The following is an 8,874-nucleotide window of genomic DNA, read 5'->3' as shown; positions in this document are numbered from 1 at the left end:
AGCTGAGTGCAAAAAATCGGAACATCAAAGGATAAGTCCCAGACAGGAGCTGCCCCCACCTCATACTTGTGCTGCCCTGAGAGTCCCAGGGGAGCCCTACAAACTGACATCAGGAACCTGGACTGGTGAGTTTTCTTTCCCAGGGAAAAGAGCCGATGTTTGCGCTCCGAGTCCTGTGGCCCTGAGCGGGCAGCTGAGTGCAAAAAATCGGAACATCGAAGGATAAGTCCCAGACAGGAGCTGCCCCCACCTCATACTTGTGCTGCCCTGAGAGTCCAAAAAGAGCCCTACAAACTGAAATCAGGAAGCTGGACTGGTGAGTTTTCTTTCCCAGGGAAAAGAGCCGATGTTTGCGCTCCGAGTCCTGTGGCCCTGAGTGGGCAGCTGACTGCAAAAAATCGGAACATCGAAGGATAAGTCCCAGACAGGAGCTGCCCCCACCTCATACTTGTGCTGCCCTGAGAGTCCAAAAAGAGCCCTACAAACTGACATCAGGAACCTGGACTGGTGAGTTTTCTTTCCCAGGTAAATGAGCCGATGTTTGCACTCTGAGTCCTATGGCCCTGAGCGGGCAGCTGACTGCAAAAAATCGGAACATCGAAGGATAAGTCCCAGACAGGAGCTGCCCCCACCTCATACTTGTGCTGCCCTGAGAGTCCCAGGGGAGCCCTACAAACTGACATCAGGAACCTGGACTGGTGAGTTTTCTTTCCCAGGGAAAAGAGCCGATGTTTGCGCTCCGAGTCCTGTGGCCCTGAGCGGGCAGCTGAGTGCAAAAAATCGGAACATCGAAGGATAAGTCCCAGACAGGAGCTGCCCCCACCTCATCCTTGTGCTGCCCTGACAGTCCCACGGGAGCCCTACAAACTGACATCAGGAACCTGGACTGGTGAGTTTTCTTTCCCAGGGAAAAGAGCCGATGTTTGCGCTCCGAGTCCTGTGGCCCTGAGCGGGCAGCTGAGTGCAAAAAATCGGAACATCGAAGGATAAGTCCCAGACAGGAGCTGCCCCCACCTCATACTTGTGCTGCCCTGAGAGTCCCAGGGGAGCCCTACAAACTGACATCAGGAACCTGGACTGGTGAGTTTTCTTTCCCAGGGAAAAGAGCCGATGTTTGCGCTCCGAGTCCTGTGGCCCTGAGCGGGCAGCTGAGTGCAAAAAATCGGAACATCGAAGGATAAGTCCCAGACAGGAGCTGCCCCCACCTCATACTTGTGCTGCCCTGAGAGTCCAAAAAGAGCCCTACAAACTGAAATCAGGAACCTGGACTGGTGAGTTTTCTTTTCCAGGGAAAAGAGCCGATGTTTGCGCTCCGAGTCCTGTGGCCCTGAGCGGGCCGGTGACTGCAAAAAATCGGAACATCGAAGGATAAGTCCCAGACAGGAGCTGCCCCCACCTCATACTTGTGCTGCCCTGAGAGTCCCAGGGGAGCCCTACAAACTGACATCAGGAACCTGGACTGGTGAGTTTTCTTTCCCAGGGAAAAGAGCCGATGTTTGCGCTCCGAGTCCTGTGGCCCTGAGCGGGCAGCTGACTGCAAAAAATCGGAACATCGAAGGATAAGTCCCAGACAGGAGCTGCCCCCACCTCATACTTGTGCTGCCCTGAGAGTCCCAGGGGAGCCCTACAAACTGACATCAGGAACCTGGACTGGTGAGTTTTTTTTCCCAGGGGAAAGAGCCGATGTTTGCGCTCCGACTCCTGTGGCCCTGAGCAGGCAGCTGACTGCAAAAATCCGAACATCGAAGGATAAGTCCCAGGCAGGAGCTGCCCCCACCTCATACTTGTGCTGCACTGACAGTCCCAGGAGAGCCCTACAAACTGACATCAGGAACCTGGACTGGTGAGTTTTCTTTCCCAGGGAAAAGAGCCGATGTTTGCGCTCCGAGTCCTGTGGCTTTGAGCGGGCAGCTGACTGCAAAAAATCGGAACATCGAAGGATAAGTCCCAGACAGGAGCTGCCCCCACCTCATACTTGTGCTGCCCTGAGAGTCCCAGGGGAGCCCTACAAACTGACATCAGGAACCTGGACTGGTGAGTTTTCTTTCCCAGGGAAAAGAGCCGATGTTTGCGCTCCGAGTCCTGTGGCCCTGAGCGGGCAGCTGAGTGCAAAAAATCGGAACATCGAAGGATAAGTCCCAGACAGGAGCTGCCCCCACCTCATACTTGTGCTGCCCTGAGAGTCCAAAAAGAGCCCTACAAACTGACATCAGGAACCTGGACTGGTGAGTTTTCTTTCCCAGGGAAAAGGGCCGATGTTTGCGCTCCGAGTCCTGTGGCCCTGAGCGGGCAGCTGAGTGCAAAAAATCGGAACATCGAAGGATAAGTCCCAGACAGGAGCTGCCCCCACCTCATACTTGTGCTGCCCTGAGAGTCCCAGGGGAGCCCTACAAACTGACATCAGGAACCTGGACTGGTGAGTTTTCTTTCCCAGGGAAAAGAGCCGATGTTTGCACTCCGAGTCCTGTGGCCCTGAGCGGGCAGCAGACTGCAAAAATCGGAACATCGAAGGATAAGTCCCAGACAGGAGCTGCCCCCACCTCATACTTGTGCTGCACTGACAGTCCCAGGAGAGCCCTACAAACTGACATCAGGAACCTGGACTGGTGAGTTTTCTTTCCCAGGGAAAAGAGCCGATGTTTGCGCTCCGAGTCCCGTGGCCCTGAGCGGGCAGCTGAGTGCAAAAAATCGGAACATCGAAGGATAAGTCCCAGACAGGAGCTGCCCCCACCTCATCCTTGTGCTGCCCTGAGAGTCCCTGGGTAGCCCTACAAACTGACATCAGGAACCTGGACTGGTGAGTTTTCTTTCCCAGGGAAAAGAGCCGATGTTTGCGCCCCGAGTCCTGTGGCCCTGAGCGGGCAGCTGACTGCAAAAAATCGGAACATCGAAGGATAAGTCCCAGACAGGAGCTGCCCCCACCTCATACTTGTGCTGCCCTGAGAGTCCAAAAAGAGCCTTACAAACTGACATCAGGAACCTGGACTGGTGAGTTTTCTTTCCCAGGGAAAAGAGCCGATGTTTGCGCTCCGAGTCCTGTGGCCCTGAGCCGGCAGCTGACTGCAAAAAATCGGAACATCAAAGGATAAGTCCCAGACAGGAGCTGCCCCCACCTCATACTTGTGCTGCCCTGAGAGTCCCAGGGGAGCCCTACAAACTGACATCAGGAACCTGGACTGGTGAGTTTTCTTTCCCAGGGAAAAGAGCCGATGTTTGCGCTCCGAGTCCTGTGGCCCTGAGTGGGCAGCTGACTGCAAAAAATCGGAACATCGAAGGATAAGTCCCAGACAGGAGCTGCCCCCACCTCATACTTGTGCTGCCCTGAGAGTCCCAGGGGAGCCCTACAAACTGACATCAGGAACCTGGACTGGTGAGTTTTCTTTCCCAGGGAAAAGAGCCGATGTTTGCGCTCCGAGTCCTGTGGCCCTGAGCGGGCAGCTGAGTGCAAAAAATCGGAACATCGAAGGATAAGTCCCAGACAGGAGCTGCCCCCACCTCATACTTGTGCTGCCCTGAGAGTCCAAAAAGAGCCCTACAAACTGACATCAGGAACCTGGACTGGTGAGTTTTCTTTCCCAGGGAAAAGAGCCGATGTTTGCGCTCCGAGTCCTGTGGCCCTGAGCGGGCAGCTGAGTGCAAAAAATCGGAACATCGAAGGATAAGTCCCAGACAGGAGCTGCCCCCACCTCATACTTGTGCTGCCCTGAGAGTCCCAGGGGAGCCCTACAAACTGACATCAGGAACCTGGACTGGTGAGTTTTCTTTCCCAGGGAAATGAGCCGATGTTTGCACTCCGAGTCCTGTGGCCCTGAGCGGGCAGCTGACTGCAAAAAATCGGAACATCGAAGGATAAGTCCCAGACAGGAGCTGCCCCCACCTCATACTTGTGCTGCCCTGAGAGTCCCTGGGGAGCCCTACAAACTGACATCAGGAACCTGGACTGGTGAGTTTTCTTTCCCAGGGAAAAGAGCCGATGTTTGCGCTCCGAGTCCTGTGGCCCTGAGCGGGCAGCTGACTGCAAAAATCGGAACATCGAAGGATAAGTCCCAGACAGGAGCTGCCCCCACCTCATACTTGTGCTGCACTGACAGTCCCAGGAGAGCCCTACAAACTGACATCAGGAACCTGGACTGGTGAGTTTTCTTTCCCAGGGAAAAGAGCCGATGTTTGCGCTCCGAGTCCTGTGGCCCTGAGCGGGCAGCTGAGTGCAAAAAATCGGAACATCGAAGGATAAGTCCCAGACAGGAGCTGCCCCCACCTCATCCTTGTGCTGCCCTGAGAGTCCCTGGGGAGCCCTACAAACTGACATCAGGAACCTGGACTGGTGAGTTTTCTTTCCCAGGGAAAAGAGCCGATGTTTGCGCCCCGAGTCCTGTGGCCCTGAGCTGGCAGCTGAGTGCAAAAAATCGGAACATCGAAGGATAAGTCCCAGACAGGAGCTGCCCCCACCTCATACTTGTGCTGCCCTGAGAGTCCCAGGGGAGCCCTACAAACTGACATCAGGAACCTGGACTGGTGAGTTTTCTTTCCCAGGGAAAAGAGCCGATGTTTGCGCCCCGAGTCCTGTGGCCCTGAGTGGGCAGCTGAGTGCAAAAAATCGGAACATCAAAGGATAAGTCCCAGACAGGAGCTGCCCCCACCTCATACTTGTGCTGCCCTGAGAGTCCCAGGGGAGCCCTACAAACTGACATCAGGAACCTGGACTGGTGAGTTTTCTTTCCCAGGGAAAAGAGCCGATGTTTGCGCTCCGAGTCCTGTGGCCCTGAGCCGGCAGCTGAGTGCAAAAAATCGGAACATCGAAGGATAAGTCCCAGACAGGAGCTGCCCCCACCTCATACTTGTGCTGCCCTGAGAGTCCCAGGGGAGCCCTACAAACTGACATCAGGAACCTGGACTGGTGAGTTTTCTTTCCCAGGGAAAAGAGCCGATGTTTGCGCTCCGAGTCCTGTGGCCCTGAGTGGGCAGCTGACTGCAAAAAATCGGAACATCGAAGGATAAGTCCCAGACAGGAGCTGCCCCCACCTCATACTTGTGCTGCCCTGAGAGTCCCAGGGGAGCCCTACAAACTGACATCAGGAACCTGGACTGGTGAGTTTTCTTTCCCAGGGAAAAGAGCCGATGTTTGCGCTCCGAGTCCTGTGGCCCTGAGCGGGCAGCTGACTGCAAAAAATCGGAACATCGAAGGATAAGTCCCAGACAGGAGCTGCCCCCACCTCATACTTGTGCTGCCCTGAGAGTCCCAGGGGAGCCCTACAAACTGACATCAGGAACCTGGACTGGTGAGTTTTCTTTCCCAGGGAAAAGAGCCGATGTTTGCGCTCCGAGTCCTGTGGCCCTGAGTGGGCAGCTGACTGCAAAAAATCGGAACATCGAAGGATAAGTCCCAGACAGGAGCTGCCCCCACCTCATACTTGTGCTGCCCTGAGAGTCCCAGGGGAGCCCTACAAACTGACATCAGGAACCTGGACTGGTGAGTTTTCTTTCCCAGGGAAAAGAGCCGATGTTTGCGCTCCGAGTCCTGTGGCCCTGAGCGGGCAGCTGAGTGCAAAAAATCGGAACATCGAAGGATAAGTCCCAGACAGGAGCTGCCCCCACCTCATACTTGTGCTGCCCTGAGAGTCCCAGGAGAGCCCTACAAACTGACATCAGGAACCTGGACTGGTGAGTTTTCTTTCCCAGGGAAAAGAGCCGATGTTTGCGCTCCGAGTCCTGTGGCCCTGAGCGGGCAGCTGACTGCAAAAAATCGGAACATTGAAGGATAAGTCCCAGACAGGAGCTGCCCCCACCTCATACTTGTGCTGCCCTGAGAGTCCCAGGGGAGCCCTACAAACTGACATCAGGAACCTGGACTGGTGAGTTTTCTTTCCCAGGGAAAAGAGCCGATGTTTGCGCTCCGAGTCCTGTGGCCCTGAGCGGGCAGCTGAGTGCAAAAAATCGGAACATCGAAGGATAAGTCCCAGACAGGAGCTGCCCCCACCTCATCCTTGTGCTGCCCTGACAGTCCCACGGGAGCCCTACAAACTGACATCAGGAACCTGGACTGGTGAGTTTTCTTTCCCAGGGAAAAGAGCCGATGTTTGCGCTCCGAGTCCTGTGGCCCTGAGCGGGCAGCTGAGTGCAAAAAATCGGAACATCGAAGGATAAGTCCCAGACAGGAGCTGCCCCCAGCTCATACTTGTGCTGCCCTGAGAGTCCCAGGGGAGCCCTACAAACTGACATCAGGAACCTGGACTGGTGAGTTTTCTTTCAAAGGGAAAAGAGCCGATGTTTGCGCTCCGAGTCCTGTGGCCCTGAGCGGGCAGCTGAGTGCAAAAAATCGGAACATCGAAGGATAAGTCCCAGACAGGAGCTGCCCCCACCTCATACTTGTGCTGCCCTGAGAGTCCAAAAAGAGCCCTACAAACTGAAATCAGGAACCTGGACTTGTGAGTTTTCTTTTCCAGGGAAAAGAGCCGATGTTTGCGCTCCGAGTCCTGTGGCCCTGAGCGGGCAGCTGAGTGCAAAAAATCGGAACATCGAAGGATAAGTCCCAGACAGGAGCTGCCCCCACCTCATCCTTGTGCTGCACTGAGAGTCCCAGGGGAGCCCTACAAACTGACATCAGGAACCTGGACTGGTGAGTTTTCTTTCCCAGGGAAAAGAGCCAATGTTTGCGCTCCGAGTCCTGTGGCTTTGAGCGGGCAGCTGACTGCAAAAAATCCGAACATCGAAGGATAAGTCCCAGACAGGAGCTGCCCCCACCTCATACTTGTGCTGCCCTGAGAGTCCCAGGGGAGCCCTACAAACTGACATCAGGAACCTGGACTGATGAGTTTTCTTTCCCAGGGAAAAGAGCCCATGTTTGCACTCCGAGTCCTGTGGCCCTGAGCGGGCAGCTGACTGCAAAAATCGGAATATCGAAGGATAAGTCCCAGACAGGAGCTGCCCCCACCTCATACTTGTGCTGCACTGACAGTCCCAGGAGAGCCCTACAAACTGACATCAGGAACCTGGACTGGTGAGTTTTCTTTCCCAGGGAAAAGAGCCGATGTTTGCGCTCCGAGTCCTGTGGCCCTGAGCGGGCAGCTGAGTGCAAAAAATCGGAACATCGAAGGATAAGTCCCAGACAGGAGCTGCCCCCACCTCATCCTTGTGCTGCCCTGAGAGTCCCTGGGGAGCCCTACAAACTGACATCAGGAACCTGGACTGGTGAGTTTTCTTTCCCAGGGAAAAGAGCCGATGTTTGCGTTCCGAGTCCTGTGGCCCTGAGCGGGCAGCTGAGTGCAAAAAATCGGAACATCGAAGGATAAGTCCCAGACAGGAGCTGCCCCCACCTCATACTTGTGCTGCCCTGAGAGTCCCAGGGGAGCCCTACAAACTGACATCAGGAACCTGGACTGGTGAGTTTTCTTTCCCAGGGAAAAGAGCCGATGTTTGCGCTCCGAGTCCTGTGGCCCTGAGTGGGCAGCTGACTGCAAAAAATCGGAACATCGAAGGATAAGTCCCAGACAGGAGCTGCCCCCACCTCATACTTGTGCTGCCCTGAGAGTCCCAGGGGAGCCCTACAAACTGACATCAGGAACCTGGACTGGTGAGTTTTCTTTCCCAGGGAAAAGAGCCGATGTTTGCGCTCCGAGTCCTGTGGCCCTGAGCGGGCAGCTGAGTGCAAAAAATCGGAACATCGAAGGATAAGTCCCAGACAGGAGCTGCCCCCACCTCATACTTGTGCTGCCCTGAGAGTCCCAGGAGAGCCCTACAAACTGACATCAGGAACCTGGACTGGTGAGTTTTCTTTCCCAGGGAAAAGAGCCGATGTTTGCGCTCCGAGTCCTGTGGCCCTGAGCGGGCAGCTGACTGCAAAAAATCGGAACATTGAAGGATAAGTCCCAGACAGGAGCTGCCCCCACCTCATACTTGTGCTGCCCTGAGAGTCCCAGGGGAGCCCTACAAACTGACATCAGGAACCTGGACTGGTGAGTTTTCTTTCCCAGGTAAATGAGCCGATGTTTGCACTCCGAGTCCTATGGCCCTGAGCGGGCAGCTGACTGCAAAAAATCGGAACATCGAAGGATAAGTCCCAGACAGGAGCTGCCCCCACCTCATACTTGTGCTGCCCTGAGAGTCCCAGGGGAGCCCTACAAACTGACATCAGGAACCTGGACTGGTGAGTTTTCTTTCCCAGGGAAAAGAGCCGATGTTTGCGCTCCGAGTCCTGTGGCCCTGAGCGGGCAGCTGAGTGCAAAAAATCGGAACATCGAAGGATAAGTCCCAGACAGGAGCTGCCCCCACCTCATACTTGTGCTGCCCTGACAGTCCCACGGGAGCCCTACAAACTGACATCAGGAACCTGGACTGGTGAGTTTTCTTTCCCAGGGAAAAGAGCCGATGTTTGCGCTCCGAGTCCTGTGGCCCTGAGCGGGCAGCTGAGTGCAAAAAATCGGAACATCGAAGGATAAGTCCCAGACAGGAGCTGCCCCCAGCTCATACTTGTGCTGCCCTGAGAGTCCCAGGGGAGCCCTACAAACTGACATCAGGAACCTGGACTGGTGAGTTTTCTTTCCCAGGGAAAAGAGCCGATGTTTGCGCTCCGAGTCCTGTGGCCCTGAGCGGGCAGCTGAGTGCAAAAAATCGGAACATCGAAGGATAAGTCCCAGACAGGAGCTGCCCCCACCTCATACTTGTGCTGCCCTGAGAGTCCAAAAAGAGCCCTACAAACTGAAATCAGGAACCTGGACTGGTGAGTTTTCTATTCCAGGGAAAAGAGCCGATGTTTGCGCTCCGAGTCCTGTGGCCCTGAGCGGGCAGCTGAGTGCAAAAAATCGGAACATCGAAGGATAAGTCCCAGACAGGAGCTGCCCCCACCTCATACTTGTGCTACCCTGACAGTCCCAGGGG

This window comes from Taeniopygia guttata, chromosome 35, assembly GCF_048771995.1.
Source record: "Taeniopygia guttata chromosome 35, bTaeGut7.mat, whole genome shotgun sequence".
NCBI classification, from domain to species: domain Eukaryota; kingdom Metazoa; phylum Chordata; class Aves; order Passeriformes; family Estrildidae; genus Taeniopygia; species Taeniopygia guttata.
This window is presented reverse-complemented; position numbering follows the sequence as displayed.